Source organism: Medicago sativa, chromosome 2, assembly GCF_051527215.1.
Source record: "Medicago sativa cultivar Bolivia chromosome 2, Bolivia_mono, whole genome shotgun sequence".
NCBI lineage: Eukaryota > Viridiplantae > Streptophyta > Magnoliopsida > Fabales > Fabaceae > Medicago > Medicago sativa.
This window is the reverse complement of record NC_140750.1, coordinates 50979717-50998364: the sequence shown is the minus strand read 5'-3', so window position 1 is coordinate 50998364 and position 18648 is coordinate 50979717. Positions and strand designations below refer to the sequence as shown.

General features: G+C 32.0%; 2 pseudogenes across 2 annotated transcripts; both read right to left on the bottom strand.

The window, feature by feature from the left end:
- Positions 1-3514: 3514 nt before the first annotated feature.
- Positions 3515-8791, bottom strand: LOC146948653 (uncharacterized; annotated as a pseudogene). Its single transcript, XR_015026933.1, has 7 exons — positions 8146-8791; positions 7606-7833; positions 5027-5100; positions 4750-4908; positions 4219-4338; positions 3990-4098; positions 3515-3905 (listed from the first exon to the last, which is right to left on the bottom strand). The product of XR_015026933.1 is annotated as an uncharacterized LOC146948653 (transcript).
- An 89-nt stretch (positions 8792-8880) lies between these two features.
- LOC146948652 (uncharacterized) lies at positions 8881-13245 on the bottom strand (annotated as a pseudogene). The gene is made up of 9 exons (XR_015026934.1): positions 13108-13245; positions 12950-13025; positions 12744-12825; positions 12130-12212; positions 10516-10624; positions 10063-10151; positions 9899-9963; positions 9722-9800; positions 8881-9201 (listed from the first exon to the last, which is right to left on the bottom strand). The product of XR_015026934.1 is annotated as an uncharacterized LOC146948652 (transcript).
- Positions 13246-18648: the final 5403 nt, after the last annotated feature.

Below are 18648 nucleotides of genomic sequence, written 5' to 3'. Positions count from 1 at the left end.
AATATTTTTAAAATATCAATTTTTCATAATTTTTTTAATACATAATTTAAAATATTAAAGATAAAAAAAATATGCATTTGTATATACGAGAGAGTTAACTGTGTCACTTAATATGAGATCAAGGGAATAACTAATAATTACTCTTTTCTAAACAAGATTAATAATTACATTTTTTAATATATGTGAAATTTTTAGAATAGATGAATTATAAACTAAAATAAAATACTAACAAGTGTCTTTAGAACATTGTTTAAATAATATCAAAAAGTAGTAATTTTTACATTAAAAATTATGTGGTTATAATTTTAACACGTGTTTAACTTGTATTTTCAAAACAAAATTTCATTTTGTTATTCCTTAAAACATACTGACGTTTGTTAACAACACCTTTAACTAAAATATTTAAAAATATATTAACCACGTATTTGAATTGAATTGTGTTAACCATATAATACTCTGTCCAATTTTGGTGTAAAAATATGATTTACGAACTCAATATCTCGCGTGCATCAAATGACTTGAGCTAGATTTGGTGGTGTTCGTGGATTTGATTGAAACATCGTCTAATTGTTTTGATTTAATCCTGTCCAATTTACTTAGTTTGTATCAAATTGATATTCAATTTGGATTATTTTCGATGATATTCTTTATTTTTTACAAGCTTTATCAGTTGCCAATGTTAATATAGTCTATGATAATGTCCTCGTGAGCTTAACTCAATTGGTATGGACAATGCAGAAAATATACAAGGTCCGGGGTTCGAATCCCGACCACCACCAAATAGTCTCTAATAATGACAAATTATTTTGCAGCATCTCCCTACTCAAGTCTTTGCAGCATTCTACACTTTTATCACATGTGAGAAAAATATGACATGTATTCTCCACATTTGTATCGCAAAATGTACACAGATTGACATACAAATCCATTCAAATCTAAGCATGATAAATTGATAATCATGTTAAATGGATTAAAAATTATAATAAACTTATTCATCATAAAAAAGAACAGCTTTTCACCACTTCAAGAAACAAAATTGTTTACAATAAATCTATCAAGTGAAAATATTCATATTCAGTAAGTAAATAGGCATAGAAAATTAAATTAAGAAAAATAAAGACCTCCCCTAAAGTCTCTTCAAATAACATAGAAGCCCCTCTAATTTTAAAATAACCACTCACCTCAATTGTTTGACTACGTCTCTTTTTTATGGTATGTGTTTCGTCCTATCTATCAATGATGATGATGGTGGTGGATTGGAGTTAATTATATTTTATTTTGAATCAATATGGAGGTATGGGTTGTTGGGTACCATGAAAAGGGTCTAACGATTCAAAACATAAAGCTAATCTCCTAAAATACATGTTGCACAAATGATCTTAACCAAATTACCAAATACAATGGCAAAATTCAATGGTACACTCAATAATTCGAGTGTACCGTACACCAAATACTCAAATCAATAGTTAAATGAGTTGTTTTTCAAAGAAAACATATTATTTTCTATCATTTATAATTATAATAACTAAATTTTATTTACCAAAAGCATCCACGAAATAAAATTTAATTTTTCTAAATTTTTATTACACATAATAGAGAATATTGATTATTTTTACGATAAAATGTAAAATTTAGTATGATTCTTATAAACAATGAAATTATATTTTTTTCTTGTGAAATGGTATTTTCTAAAAAATAAATGTCGACAAATAACTATTTATTTCATAAAAATGATTGTTAATTTATAGATTCAGAAAACAAGAGTATCGGTACTCCTCAATTTACGAGTGTACCGTAGAAGTTCCAATAATTAATATATTACTTTTGTCTAACAAAATTTAAATTCAGGGCCGGCCTAAGGCATAGGCCGGGGGTTCGACGGCCTAGGAGCCATGCACATACAAGGCCCAATTTTTTTTATAGGAGGTGGTGTCTATAGAAATTATTGATTATATGGAGATTTATATAGCAAAAGTTTTTTTTTTGAAGTAATTATATAGCAAAAGTTAGAAAGAGGGCCCAACTGTAATCAGAAATAATAGTCCAGCCCGTTAGGAAGAGGGCTCATCTGCAGCATTTTATTTTCACACCCCCGCCATCCAGTCAGTAAAACGCGAATTTAAAGAGAAAAAATGCAGAAACGATCAAAACGCAAAACCAGCAAAAAGGTAAAACCCTAAAGAAAGCAAAAAGAAGAAGATACAAAACGAAAAAGAAGTTTATGGCTGTGTTTGGTAACATAAATAAGTTAGCTTATAGCTTGTTGGACTAGTTTATAAGCTTGTTTTGATAGAATGAGATGTGTTTGGTAAAAAACTTTTCTCACTAGTTTATAGCGTTTTTTAAGAAGCTAATCCAAGTAGCTTTTGAGCTTGTAGCTTTTCACATTTTATTCCATTTTTAACCTTTAATATTATTTTTTATTCAAAAAACTACCCACGTAATGCTTTTTTTTTACGGTTTGCTTTACGTTGGTATCTATTTGATTTTTTTTGTTCCTGTTAGTTGAAATATTGTTCAAGATTTGATGTTTTTTATACGGTCTCTTTCTATTAAATTCATATTTAAATATTTATTTACTCCTTCGAAAAAATATATATAAACGTTTATTATTATGTTTTTCTTTGAACATACCAATATAAATCAAAAGAAATAATTTTCCATAAAACTATTTTTAAATAAATTAAAATTATTAAGATAAATTCTTATTAAAATATTTATGAGTAAAAAAAAGTTAAATTTTTTATAAATTAAATATATAATATTTATTAAACATATATGTACTTTTAAGTCATTTTATATTTATGAGTAACTTCAAAAGCTAATTTTACCAAACACTTTAATTTAAATCAACAAACTTTTCAACTATAAGCTTTCAGCTATAAGTCATCAGCTATAAGCTAGCTTTTCAGCTATCAGCTAGCTTATAACTTAGTTTTACCAAACACACCCAATGTGTAAAACAAAAAATTTCACACTCCGATGCCACTTGCCGAAAATATTGGGTGATTTTCCACTTTTCGATTTAATTCCTTCCTTTCTCTTTCTCTATTGCTGATTTTGTTACAATATCTACCTTTGATTTATTAATTAACGGTTGATATTATTCACTCATTTTAGCGGAGCCAAATCCCAATTTGTCGATTGTGTGTGAATTGTGCATGATCACAAAAAGATGGAAATAACTTGTTCCTAACCGTTCAAATTATATAAAAGCAAACAGACAAATGTTTGCTGAGAATGTTCATGAGATATGATATGGTTATTTGAATTTGAATGACAAATAATGCTTGCCTCTCACTCTCTAGCACTATATATAGAGTAATACAATCTCCAAACTTTCTGCTAATAATTGAACCGTATTCACTTTCAACGTTACAAGTAAAGAGAACAAGATTAGGCTACAGAAAATAAGTGCAACTGACACATTGGATTTAAAGTCATTCCCACACCTTTCACAAGTGGACATGACTACAAACAGAACAGATGTATACAGCTCAAGCATCACACAAAATTCTCAATAAATTTACAAGTTTTTTTTTATTGGATATTATGAATCTAAATTTACAAAAAAAAGTTTCACTTTCTATCATACAGTAAAAACCCAGAAGAAAAAAATACTGTCTATTTCTCAATTAATTGTGGAACAATCCATTGAAGAGGAGACCCAAAATAGGCTAAAAAATCTAGACTAAGCAACTCCCTATTATGAGCTTGAGGCCTTCAATCAAATTCTAGCACCACTTTACCTTGAATGATTCTCTTGTCTTTTGCCTCATGAGCTTCTTTTACTTGTGTTATGGGAAACGTTTTATCCACAGGTATCTTCATCTTCCCTGCTTCACATAGCTTTCGAATCTCAATTAAGCCTTCTATGTCAGACCTCATGAATACCCATGAGTATTCTGCATCACAAGGATTTTTTAGGATTAGGCTTCACATTTCTAAAAAAAAAAAAAAAAAATTCACAACAGTCTGAGAAATTTTACCTATTCCGTTAGAGAGTCGGTATTGAATCTGTTTTCTCAATAGAAAAGCTGTAGCTGCGGGAAGACCAAGAGTCAGACCAAGCCTATCAGCCAAAGATGCTGCTTCACCCTTCAAGATAAGAGAAAAAGATATATTAAAGCACAGATGTCGCTTACTAAAAAAATTCTAAAAAAACGACCTAACAAGTATGGTGAAAACGAAAAAAAGCAATAAACCTAAATGTTCTACCTGAAGTGTCATATAATGTCCACCTCTTCTCAGAAAACTAATGCCCATACGTTCTGTATCTGGCACACCAATTGTGTCCAAAACAGCATCAAACTTTCCCTTTATGGCCAATTCATAATTCTGCGAATCAAGAATGAAGTAAGTCATAGAAGTCTAATGCAAGATGCACTTCCATGAAGAAAACATAAGCTTAAAGATCGAACTATCTTAGTATTATGATTATATATCATAACATTCAGATTATAATTGGTTAGATTGGTTTTAGAATCAGTTAAACTAGTTACTAGTGTGGGTGGTTAGTTAGTTCAAGCGTTTTCCTTTACTGCATGCTATTGAATTGAAATACCAATGGAGTCAACTATGGTGTTTTGGATTCGTGAATCAGACATTCAGGTGGCAAGCAGCCTAATATGTCACAAAAAGAACTTGTTCATTTTATTTCAAAAAACAAAATATAATAACATCGTCTGTGATTATTGTAATACCTAAACAAATGTTTGGAAATTTATACAAGAGAAAATTCAGAACAACCTCAGAAAGATAATCAACAGCATGCTCAGCACCGGCTGCTAACATTCGTTCAACGCTTTGACTTCCACAGGTAGTTGTGCAGGGCAGCCAGCAGCCACCGCAAGCTGAATAGCAGAAAACCCTACAGCCCCTCCACCTCCCACTTCATCCATCCTTTGCCTGTTTGACATGGGCTAAAAGTTATGAGTGAAAATGAAAACTCTAAATGTAAAATGATATGTAAGAGAAAAAAATTATTTTCACGGATGGAAATCATATCTCAGCATTATAAACATACCCCTCAGTTATTCTAGCAGTACCATTTAGAGCATGCCAAGCTGTCAGTGCAGCAAAAGGAATGGCACTTGCTTCCTACAAGATAAAAAATCAAGAAAAAACATGCCTTCAATGTCCCAAAGTAAATAAAGGGGGAAAACTGATGGTCAATTGTTCAATTAGAAAGCACTAAATGAATTGGGCATAGCTAGACAAAGATCGTTGGTTTTAAGAGTTAAAGGATTGAACAAGAAATAAGCACAAATTGGATAATATGCAGTTGAAGGAAATTCTAGAACACACATAAATTGAAATCATTTTACTCCAGGAAACATAACAACCAGCTCTTTCTCAGTAATCCAACATATTCCGACTTCTTTACCAATCATTGTTCTTTTTCTTTGACCAATGAGAATTTCATTCTCTTAGACTTCAGTCTACCAAACCCCCAAGTTAACTGCACATGAAGGTAATATATACAATAGGCAAGAAAAATAGGAATGAGAGAAAGAGACGTGGTTCCTCTAATACCAGAGTTTCGCTTTCGTGATATGACCAAAGTGTAGTGTAGTGTAGGGAGCAGACTTTGATCAATTCATTGTTGTTACTAACACTAACTACCGATCTCTTGAAAGGAATATAGGGCATAAATATGAAAGGAATATGGGGAATGGATATGAAAGGAATGTGGGGCATGATGTAGGTAGATGGTATTTGCATATATTTCATCATTATCTTAACGGGCGATTTTACATCTAAATGTTGGTATAAGTAAACTCCACACTTCAACTTTCAGAACCCCCTCGCTTCAGCATAACTTAATACAAAAAAAAGGTTAAAAGGGAAATGCTGTTCTCTAAACATCAAATTCAACAGACCTAATGTTTTTCATTGACAGTGCATGAAAGCACAACCTTCCTAAGGCTTTGTTTCCGAGTTTAGAGGGAAAGGGAGGGCTTTGTAAAAAATGAAAGAGCAAGTGGAAGAAATAGAGGACATTGGGAGGGGAGGGCTTTGTGGGTTCATTTTTCTTCATAATACAAAATCCCCCTTTTTGAGGGAACTCAAAAATTGTATTGGAGGAGGGTTTTGGAGAGTTTATGTGTATTCTTCAAATTTAATCTACGTTGTTATAATATTCTTAAAATAAAAAAAAATATATCAATCATAAACATTAATTTATCATTCTCTAAAAAAATATACATTTTCAAAAAATGTAAAAGATTTCTTCATTTTCCCCTAGATTTCCCACCCCCAAAGTTCTCCCCTCACCTCCAAATTCCCAAACAAAGCCTGGGAATTTGGAGGGAAGGGGAGGGTTTGGAAAATAGGAAGGAGCAAGTGGAAGAAATGGAAGACATTGGGAGGAGAGGGCTTGTGGGTTAATTTTTTATTCATAATACAAAATCCCTTCGTTTGGGGGAACTCAAAAATTGTATTGGAGGAGGGTTTTGGATTCAATTACGACAGGGCTATGCATAACTAAAGCCAGTCAACACAAATGCAGTACGCTTATATACTTTAAAGAAAGATACAAATAAAATTTAATAACATTTGATGGCATCACTACATAATCAAGAGAACTCTAAACATCAACTCAATAGACTTCAACTCAATTTGAATCAAGCCTAGTTCGGATAAACTTCTTAAGACGTGCTTATGAAAAAAGAAATATCAAAAGAATCTTGCAATATTTATAATATCACTCAGATGTTGAAAAACGTCAACCCAGATGTTTAAAGAATCTTGCACTTGTGAAAAGCTTCTTAAGAAGCATTTAAATAACTGATGGTTTATATAAGGAAGGCGGGGTGAAAGGAGCTAAAAGTGTTTTGACTGTTATGATAAAACAAAGTGCAAAAATAGATGTTGTGACTTATAATTCTTTGATGGATGGGTATTTCTTGGTTAAAGAAGTGAACAAGGCCAAATATGTATTCAACGCTATTGCTCGAAGGTAAGTGAAACCTGATCTATCTTCACAGTTATAGTAATTAGAGGTTTTTGAAACAAAAAATTATGGTATAAGGCAAAATTAGCTTTTGCGTCTCAAATTTTTTTCACAAGCTCAACTCCTCAATCTATCATTTAACTTCTCTATAAACAACTACAACCTCCTACTAACTTTCTATAAGTTAAGAAGAACTATAAACATATTTTTCTTAAGAAACTTCTATAAGCTAGAAATCTCATCCAAACTAAGCCTTAGCTAACTTCTCAACTGATTCGTAACTTATGAAAAGTCTTACAAGTCTATAATTGCTAAAAATACTATTACTCACTGCATGAAAATTTAAACATTTCTTAAGTCATACAAATTTATACTCCCTCCGGTCTCAAATGTAAGAAACTTTTCACTTTTTAGATTCATTCAATAAATGATGTATGCGGTCTTTATTATAGACCACATACATCATTTATTGAATGAACCAAAAGAAAATAGAAAAGTTTCTTACATTTGAGACCGGAGGGAGTAAATGCTAAGTTCAACTAACATAACAAAACTATTACTCATTGCATGTCAATTTAAACATTTCTTTTCCTAAAATCACTATTAATAATAACAAGGTATAAAATTAGAAACAATCCGAGAACACATACCACATGAGAGAGTGAATCTGGTTTTACAGTAACCTCTTCTTCAAACAGAATTGCATAGTCAGTATAAGTCCCTCTAACAGCAGTTGGATGCAAGGCCCCAAAAACCTGTTGGCCCACGGTCACCGACTTCACCGAAGCACCAACCGCCGCTACCTCACCGCTCACATCCCGGCCCAAAATAATTGGCAGAAGCCGCTCAAAAACTGAACGCCCATAACCAACACGCATCTGCAACCAAAAACAAAACACATTGTTAGAAAAAAATTCATCAAGATTAACACACCCCATTATGCAAGAATGAAACTTTCATAGCAAAAAATGAAAAACTAGCATAGCCCATTATCTAAAAATGAAACTTCCATAGAAAAATGAAAATTTTAGAATGACCCATTATGCAAAAAATGAGGAAAATTAGCATATGCAAGAAAATTTGATAGTAAAAATGAAAAATTGGGAATGACCCATTATGCAAGAATGAAACTTTAATTGGAAATATGAAAAATTGGGATGGCCCATTAAGCAAAAATGAAAGAACCTGACCCGGGTGTCTAGAGGGTTGATGGAAACGGCGCGAGAGTGAACGAGAACTTCGTTGGGTTTGAGAGGAGGAACTTCGACATTGGGGTGGATTTCGAGGTTTTGGGGTCCACCGAAAGAGGGAAGAAGAACGGCTCTACATGTGGAAACATGGCGGAATTTGGAGGGAGAATGGGTGATGAGGGTTCTGAGTCGGTGATTGATCGGAATTCGCATCTTACTGAACTTTCACATTCATCTTCACTTCTAGACTTCTTATCTTGAAAAGAGAAAAAAAATCTAAACTTAACAGAAAATTGACTAACATGGATTACTACTTACATGGTGCTGATTTCTCAATGACAAGTTTATATTGGTGTTTGACGTGACAGAAAATAGTGGCCATGATTGAGAATCTATAGACGCCTTAGTAAAGTACTATCTTCAAGTCAGTTGATATATGAACTCATTTACCTTCTAAAAACATTCCTCACTCAGTTCGTGAAACTAATAGGTTGGAATTGCATGAAAATAAGTTTCACCTTGGTCGAGCTCGTTAAGATTTTGCAATAGAGATGAGGTTTTTCTAATCAATTGTAGCAGCTCCAGCACCTATTGATTAATCAATCATTTTAACTTGATCACATTTTTCCTAGTTAAATCCAATATATTTATAATTGAATCCATCATTATCTGCTTACTTTAGCAGGGGTTTCCCGCCAATTTAGAGAAAAAGCACAAAACAGAAGAACAATGAGATACCCTGCAAATACAAAACTGATCTTATAGTAACTCAAAAACTTTTTTTTTTTTTCCCTTTGTAACTTGAGTTCTAATTCAATTTAAGCAATACAATAACCATTGAAGGAGAGAGAGTCCCTGACAATAATGGTTTTGAATACAAGGCAGCCAATGCTATGATACAATTCCAGCATGGTTGGCATTAGAAGCATATCTTCATTCTTTTGCTTCCTTATTCTTCTTCCGTTTCTTTTGCTTCCGAAAGTTACCTTTTATGCTTTTCTCCCATTCTCTTCTATTTATTTGGTAAAGCATCATAGCAGCGCAGGCATCATCTATCTGAAACAACTTTGATTTGTTAGATTTACGGATTCAGCTGTGTCTTGCAAGCCCAACACTAGTCACGTGCAGGTTCAGGGAGATTAAGGAAAATAAAAATCCAAAATGGCAGCTTTGGTTTCTTAAAGCTAGTGAAAATATCATCCTCAAAACACAATTGTCATTTATCCAACATACTACGATAATAGGGCCCTGTTGGATAAACAACGTAATTTAATGCTTATAGAATAAACACTTACCATGTAAGTGCTTATGTATAAGCTATTTTTCTAACAAAAAATAAAATAAAGTCATCTCTTTATATAAGCTATAAATATATGTCGTTTTCATAAGATATCATCGTGAGCTTATGGACATGTCATAAATAAGATGTTTCGATAAGTTCTCTTAAATAGTCACACAAGTACTTATCACTCAAATAAGTCAATTAATACAGGCTCTAATGGTTATATTATACTAGTCCAGAGACCACACAATAGAAGAGGGTAGGAGGGATACGCAAAAAGCTAGATAGACTAACCGGGCAATGCTCTCCTGTTTGAATCTTAGCACCAAGATGTTCCGAAGTAAGATGTCGCAATGCTACTCTACCACTTGATCTGGTTAAAGCTAACAGCGTGTTTATCAAAACATATTACATAAACATTTGGCATAAAAAAGTACAGAGAAAAACAGTAGAAGGACAAGTTGACAGTACCTTAGGAACGGCGGGTACTCGGAGGTATCGCGTATATCCTTTTTAGGATGACTTAATAACAACGCCTGTAAAAGTACAGTGATAGGTTCATATATTACAGACTGATAACAGAAAAATATACATGTAAATCTTGGAAAAGAAAGAGAAACAACTAAAAAATTGACCTTGAGATCATTGGACAGGGCATGACCCACAAGGATCCTTCCGTGGATCAACTCTGCCACCTTCTTCTGAGCAGTACAAAAATCCTTTGCTGCAAATGAAAGATAAAATTGCTTATCAGTGTGCGAATCATAATGTCAATCACGTAAGTGATTAGGAAAAATACTGTTCCTCATAGTGGTATTAAGCTATTACAACTTGTTTTAATGCGATGCTTTTGTAGTCATTATTATCAGTAAAAACAAAATATGAGAAGGCCACTAACTTCCACCTACGAAGCTTCATATTTTCTACAAGGAAATTGAAAGTCAGAATATTTCACTCCAAAATAATATTTCTCAACTTGAACATTAGATGTCAAACTGCCTCATATCTGTTGAAATTTTATGTTGAATGCTTTCAATTCAACTATAATTTGAAAATTTTGAATGAAGTCAAAGGAATATTATGTGAACCTTTTCTCAGATCTCGAGGTCTTATGCCACTAATTTTAGTACGGTAGTCAACAACCCGCTCCATTGGCCGTACAAACTCGTCATAAATAACATTGCCCCACTTGTTTACCTGCCATCAACTGAACTAATGTCAAAAATATGACTGAACAAGGCAATGGGAGATGAAACGAAAATAATGATGATTTATTTATGTTAATGTCGAAGAAATTCAGGAATTGATAATAAATTATTTAGTATTTTGGTTTTACTAATCAAATGTTAAATAAGAAAGAATTATCCTATTTAGAATCAGGATTCAGGACCACTTGAATCTCTTCAGTAAGAATTTTTCCTAGAGTCCAGATTGAATTTGACTTCACATATATACAAGATTTTTATATATCGAGGGCTTTCAAACTTATTTTTGATGTAGCAAAAAAATATATCTTCTGATTATTATAAATTATAATGTTTTCAACAATGAGATCTACATTACTTGAATATGTTTAAGGTACAATATTAGTTGTTGATAGTGGGCATAATAGGGCCAAATAATGCTCATCTGACTCTAGCACTTAAAATCTACTATACATTAAATAGCATATAGCGTTGAGGGAAAATAGTGGAAGCCACGTATTGAAAGGCTTAATTGAGTTGCGGACAATAATACATAAAAAAGGCATGCTGGATACAAATAAAAAACGGAATGGAGGCAGAGCATCACTTACATATTAAAAGGTTTACGTTTATTATTTTTTAAGTTGAAAGGTTTACGTATTACGGTAAATGTGTGAGTAAGACTCGTAACTCTTCGGTTTTCAAAAAACTAATAAACAAATAGGACATGTTCGACTTTGACACACATGCAGATTCTTCAGTTTTATAATTTAAAAACCCTAAAATTCTCTTTTTTCCGCTATTGCAGCTACATTGGTTAGCAGAAACTGGAATAGCGGCAGCTATTGCCACTACATCAGTCGGTACAAATTGGAATAGCGACTACTATTGCCCTAACAGTGAAGTTAGGATAGCACCATGTTTTCATATCGAATTCATCAAAATCAGAAATGCTATGGCGCTATCGCCTCTATTTGACAATACTATGAGACAACAATCTCAGAATTGTCAGGTAAACGACAGTCAATATGAAATATCTTCCCATTAATGTGTAGTCTATTATTTTCATGGTGTCACATGAGGCTAATGGAGGAGTCGCCCTGGCTACAAGGTATTTCAAGTGGTATTAGGAACCCCACACAGAAAGTAAAGTCCTCCCAGGCGGAGCTCAATCACCATCTGAGCCACACCTCATGGCCCACGGCTAAGTGATATGTAATTCAAGTATATAAGTAAGTATAAATAAGCAAGTAAACATATAATTGTAAGCAAGGGCACTTTGATGTTCAAATTTCTAAATTTTCAGCATTATATTGGATCCGGAGAAGCTAATTACAATTGTTAAGCAATAATATAGGCAGAGAGCAATAACCAGTAGTAAACAAAACAGATTATGAACAAGAGGTAAAAAACCTATAAACAATTAGTTAATAACTTTACTAATCATACATTCTTTTAGGAAAACAAATTTATAAATGTGCATAGACAATAACAAGATGAAGAGGAACAGATAATTACCAGTGTTACTCTTCCAAGGGCACTTTTGTTTCCTTGACCAACCCCAACCATTTCACAATCCATGGCCACCTGCATCTGTCACACTGCCAAATGGTTAATATGTTGAAGTACAATGAACTCTAAAACAGATTAGAAAGCTACATAATAACACAACATGGATAGATAAAATGAGACGAATATACAAAGAGAAGAAGAAAAAAACTAGCTCAGAAAGATGCCATAATATTTTATTATATAATATCTAACCAACTCATTAATCTCGAGAATTTTTAATACTTTCTCTTATAGCCACTCCCCTCTAGTGATTTGACTACCCTCCATCTGATACACCCTTCTTAACGCAAAATTTATGTCTTCTCTCTACATGTTCAACCCACCTAAGCCGAATTTCCACCATCTTTTCTACTATAGGTGCTACCCCAACTCTCTCTCTAATCATGTCATTTCTAGTCATATATTGTCTAGTCTTACCACACATTGAACGCAACATTTTCATCTATGCTACGCTTAATCTCAAAATGCAATCAATTTCCCGCATCAAATAAACAAGAAAAAAAATACATAAAACAGCGCATAATTCAGTATACACCAAATATAAACATCACTATATTCACCTTGCATCATCATTCACAGAAGCAAGAGGGTTAACCTCACAATCATCAGAATCATCATCATCAATCCTCCCTTTACGTTTCCCTGTAAAAAAAAAAAAAACATTTTTTCCAAAAACAAAAACTCAAACTACAATGCAATGGAAGCTGCATGATTCTTAAACACAAAACAAGCAAAACCCATAAGAAAACATGAATTTTTTTATTACCCAATATTGAATTTGGCGCGTCATCATCAGAATCATTGAAGTTCCTTGAAGCTTTTGGGCCATTAAGATTCAGCTTCTGCAAAAAGCCAAACAGCAATAAATATGAGAATGTGTGTATAAGGATGAAAGAGAAGGAAGAAGAAGAATAGAGGATATACTTGTTTGAGTTGAACCCAATTAGGGTTCATTTGGGTTTGATTGGATTTCTTCATGGATTCGCCGCCACAACGTGCAAAGCTTCAAAATCAGGGTTCTAAGCTTCCACTGTTCAAAGTTTCAAGTTTGAAGACAGACATAAGAGAAAAATATGTTAGTGCTAAATGACGTCGTTTTAACCGGAGTTTTTTTTTTTTTTTTTTATTTCATTTAATTTTTTTATTAGTTACTTGAAGACATAAGATTTTTATCATTTAACTCTGTTTTATTAGTTACTTCATGGATCTACCTACTTTTTATTAGTTATTAGTTACTTGAAGACATAAGATTTTTTTATTCGTTACTTTTTTTGAAAGAATTTTTTGTTCATTATTATTAGGACACTAATATTGTCTTCTATTCAAATAAATTTGATAAATTGTTTTTTACGGTTTGACTAAAATAAAAAAGTTGTTTATAAATAGTGTGATGGTATTGTGTTGTTTGATCGTTTTAAAATGGTGTTTTTCTTCTTACGATGTTCTATCGATTGAGATTGACATAATTTTTTTCTCTTTTGGTGTCTATTACAAAGTTAAGAAATTATTTTGATATCTTCAACCTTACATATTCAATCCTCTCAAAAAAACCTTACATATCCAAAGTCGTGGATATTCTATTCTAGACACATTTATTTTGTCACATTGTCGGCATATGTTGTTTTGTTACAAACTTTTTTTTTACAAACTTGAATGTTGTGAATTTGTTCACAATTATATTATTTTTTTGTCTTAAATAAGTTCTTTTACTACTTTTATAAATAAAAAATAGTGGGATAAATAAGTTTTTTGTCCCTAATTTTTTTCTTTTCAAATTCATCTTTTAAACCTAATAAAAAATTTCATCAACTTTGCCCTCCAAATATTTCCTGTCGCCACCTATTATTCCTTCTTTTAATTCAACTCATGTGTATCCTTCATATTTTTTAATGAGTTGTCCGTGAATGTTTAGAATATTATGAGAATCTTTATAAAAAAAATTAATTTTTTAGCTCAAAAATATAAAAATTAGTATTTTATTTCATTTGTTAAAAAAATCTAAATTTTTGCAATATACGAAATATGATTGTTAAAAAAATCAAATAACACATGTGAATTGACTTAAAACCCGAGATCAAGAGTAATGATGAAAAATATTTGAAGCGCCAAAGTTGATGAAATTTAAAAAATTTATAAGAACCAAATATTTATTTAACTCAAAATCAATAAATAATATGTTGTTGGTAGTAAATGAATCACACTACAAGAATAGACTTCATAGTTCATTAAATTTATTTATATTTTATAGTACTTATTTCTTTGGTCTCATTTTATTTTTGTCAAGTCTTCCGATCTCAAAATAATTATAACTTTAGAATATCAATGCAACATTTATCTTTTTTTTTTTAACTACACAAATTACTACAACTAATAAGCGTGTTTTAATAAATGATATTAATTTTACTATTAAAATTAATGTAACTGGTCATTTTCTTAAGAATAACACACAATTCTTAAAAGACAATTATAATGACACGAAAAGAGTATTAATTTATAGCAATGCTTGTCCGATTTTAAATATAAGCAAAGGCAAAATGTATTTAACCTAAATGAAGATCAAATATATTTTGACTAAAACTGTAAGGACTCAATTAATTTTATTTTTAGAGAGGAATGACTCAATTAATTAATGATATTTGTTAAGAATTCAAAAGCAAAAAATTAGTTTTAAAAATCAATTTTTTTTTGCCCTTAAACTTGTTAGCATAACCCCTTTAATATTAAGAAGAATCAGAAGTTGACTGAAATATTCTCGTGTGGAATGATTTCATATGTGAAACGCACCGTTTCATATCTATTTTTTTAAGTTAAAAATAATAATAATAATAATAATAATAATAATAATAATAATAATAATAATAATAATAATAATAATAATAAATTATGAAATAAATAAAACAGGGGGGATCGAGAACCTTCCTTATTTTCTTTTCTTTCTCATTCTGACCTTCCATGTCACTTTTCCATTTCTCCTTTTTCTTTGTTCCAAACCGATCCATCCTTCTCCTCCATGCCATTCTTCTACTTCATATTGTTCAAGCCATAAAATCTCAAACTTATCTGAAACTTTTAGCAAAACTTGACACATTCAATCGAAGCTTTTAATTCATCCTCTTACAAGTGCTTTTGGATAGAGTTTTGAGTTGGGTGTGGGCTATAAGAAAGGATAGGAATATCCACTCATGGAAGGTGTGCACTTTAGTGATCCTTGAGGTAAAGTTCTATGATTCATAAATTTTAGAGTTAATATCTAGCTTTAGATGATTAGTGGAATTAGTGTTAATAGTAAAATCTTAGATTTTCTTTAGTCCCTTTCAAATCCTAAGCCTGTCAATTTGGGGGTTTCGTTCAATTCCTTACCCATTGGTGTTGTGGTCTTAAAATAAATTTCCTAAAGAGCTGAAATTGTTGTATCATGTACAGATGTGAGGACTGCTCCGATGGTTATTTCGAAAGGCATTGCTAGGAACGAAGTTGACTCGTCATATTTGTGAGTTGATGACGATCATTATCACTTATTTTAATTATCGTTATTATTGATATGTTGGTGATTTTATAAGTTAAAGTATTTATCTAAACGGGAAGCACACTCTTTGAACATTTTTCTTGTCAATTGATACTTATGTTTAAAGTCATCAATGCTATTATGGTCTATATTTGAATTTATCTATGACTTATTGAGCAAAGGATTTGAAATTGAGATTTGGTTGCATATACAATGACATGAGTTTTGAGATATGGGGATTACGGTTATGTTCTTGAGAATTTTCGATGTTAATATGCGTTTTGAAAGGATTTGATATTAATATGTACGCGATTTGGATTTGGATTTGAATTTGGATTTACTTATGATGATAAGTAGTGGGTTTTCAATTGAGTTTTGATGAACGTATTTTGACATAAGTTTTGTGATGTTGCGAAATATGATTTTAAACATGTATTTGAAGAATGGTGTTTTGAAAATTACAGTTATAATGACGACGACCTAGGTGCACCTAGTATGTGATTTCAATTAGGTATAATTACCCCATTAGATGGAGCCGCCCCTATGGAAAGGCCACCATTAGGAGGAGAGGGCTATCAATGAGAGGTAAACTCCCTAATTGAGAATGTTTTAGACTTTGTTTTGAGTCGAGAGAAAAGAGCTATCCGTTAGATGGAGCCGCCCCTATGGAAAGGCCACCATTAGGAGGAGAGGGCTATCAACGAGATGGAGCTAGTTCTCGATTCACCCATTTTGATTATTTTTGCTAAATTGAGTTGACTATACTTTAAAAACATTTTGTTTTGAGTCGAGAGAAAAGAGCTATCCGTTATATGGAGCCGCCCCTATGGAAAGGCCACCATTAGGAGGAGAGGGCTATCAACGAGATGGAGCTAGTTCTCGATTCACCCATATTATTTATTTTAACTAAATAGAGTTTTCAATATTTTCTTTAAAGGTTTTTATTAAGACTTTCGGCAATTTATTTTTAAAGGCTTGTAATTTTATGTCTTTACGATGTTGGATTTTCGTTGAGGTATACCCATTTGATTGTAAACATTTATAACGTGCGGATTTTCATGCGTATAAACGTTTGCAGGTTATAAGAATTTTATACGGATAATATATGTGTAGATTAACATTAAATTTTGAGAAAAGTAAATAATCGTGCCCTTGTGTGTTTCCCTTCTAGGGGTGGTGGTTGTTGTCTCTCACTAAGTCCTTGTGACTTACTCCTTCATTTTCTATTTTTTTCAGATTTCCAAGCAGCTAAGTAGAGAGCTGCCAGTAGACCCAAGTTCAGCTGCGTCACTCATTTTGGTAGGTTTCCTTGACGAATGTCTCTATTGTTTTATGCATATGTTGAGTCAAGTATCTGCAGCTATTTGCAGTTTAGAAATGTCTCATTTTGAGTTGTACAAATATGTAAAATGTCACTATGAAATTTTGGTTGATGATAATAGTTTATGAACAGGATTTGGATCTTGATAATGTTGAAATTATAGGTGTTAATCTGTAGAAATTTCAGTAAACATGATTTTAAATCAAAAGTTAACTTCAAAATTGTTTATTTAATTCTTTTGTCATCAGGCTTGCCGAACTATAAGGTATTAGTTCGTGCGCCGGTCACGATTATATTTTTGGGTCGTGACAATATGTGGCCAACATTAATATTTGCTTTTTTCACACCATCAGAACTTACTGAAATACTAGCTCTTTTCACACCATCTCTTCCCTCAGTTGAATTTCATCTTCTTCTTCATCAATCATATTTATATCTTCATAAAAAACTTGAAACGAATCCACAAAACCGACGCTCAAACCCCCTTCTTCTACTCTCCTTATTCTGAACTTTCTTCATCTTTTGTTCGAATTCATTCAAACCCCCCATTTTACTATACAAACTCCTAGTAACAGTCACGTACGTACGTACGTACCTATCCATTTTCCTCACAATTCATTCACATCACTAACACTAACAATATCACCATACACGCTCAAACCCTTGCAAAGCAGGCACATAAAGCTTCTTCCCTAGTCTAGAAACCACACCAGCAAAGCAACACGGTTCAATTCCTCGTGAGAAGCTTCTCACGTCGAACAGCAACATCATCCATCATCTATAGGCAATTGAATTGATGAAAACCAACTCCATAATCGTGCAATTGAAATTAGGGATTATGCCATAGCAAGGATTTCCTCTTCATATGCTATGCTATGCTAATGCAGTGCTGACGTGTCAAAGATTTATTCACACGCAATTCATTCTGCAGAGATTTACTTTACTGTTGCCAATTTTGAAATTCAATCTTCCAAAATAAATTAATAATTTGTAAAACTCTTGAAGGTGAGTCGTAAGTTTAGTTCAGTTTAATTTCATTTTATTCCTTTTCTGTTTGTTAATTTACAGTTACTAATGTTTTTATACGATTTTGATTAAGGTCTTGGCTCGGGTGGTGCAGAAAACTTCCTTGGAGTATATCCGAAAAATTCAATTCAATATGATTCAATCGGTAACTCCTTCTTAATTCAATTGAATCTTTCTTCAAATTTAAATGTTTTTGAGCTGCTTCTTAGTATTATGATTTTATCAGTTTTCAATTGGGATTTATGAGTTTTCAATTGGGTAGAGTTCACTTCTCAAGTGGGATTTTGTAGAATTATTAGATGTTTGTGAATCAATGGATGCTATCAAACTTTATTAATTTTGAGTTTTGAAAATTAATATATGTTAGATGATTGAAATGTTGACTAGTGTTACACACATGCCTTGTTTTTATTGTTGTAGGAGACTATGGAGAATTTTAAATTATGATTTTTCTGTTTTTGAGCTGCTTCTTGGTATTATTCACAAAATGTTAATCATATCATTATTAAATTTAAATTTAGGAACACCATGCATATTCCAACCTTTTCAACTGCATGCATTCCAAATTTATGTATAAAACATCACACTAATTCTATTTTTTTTTTTTTTATAG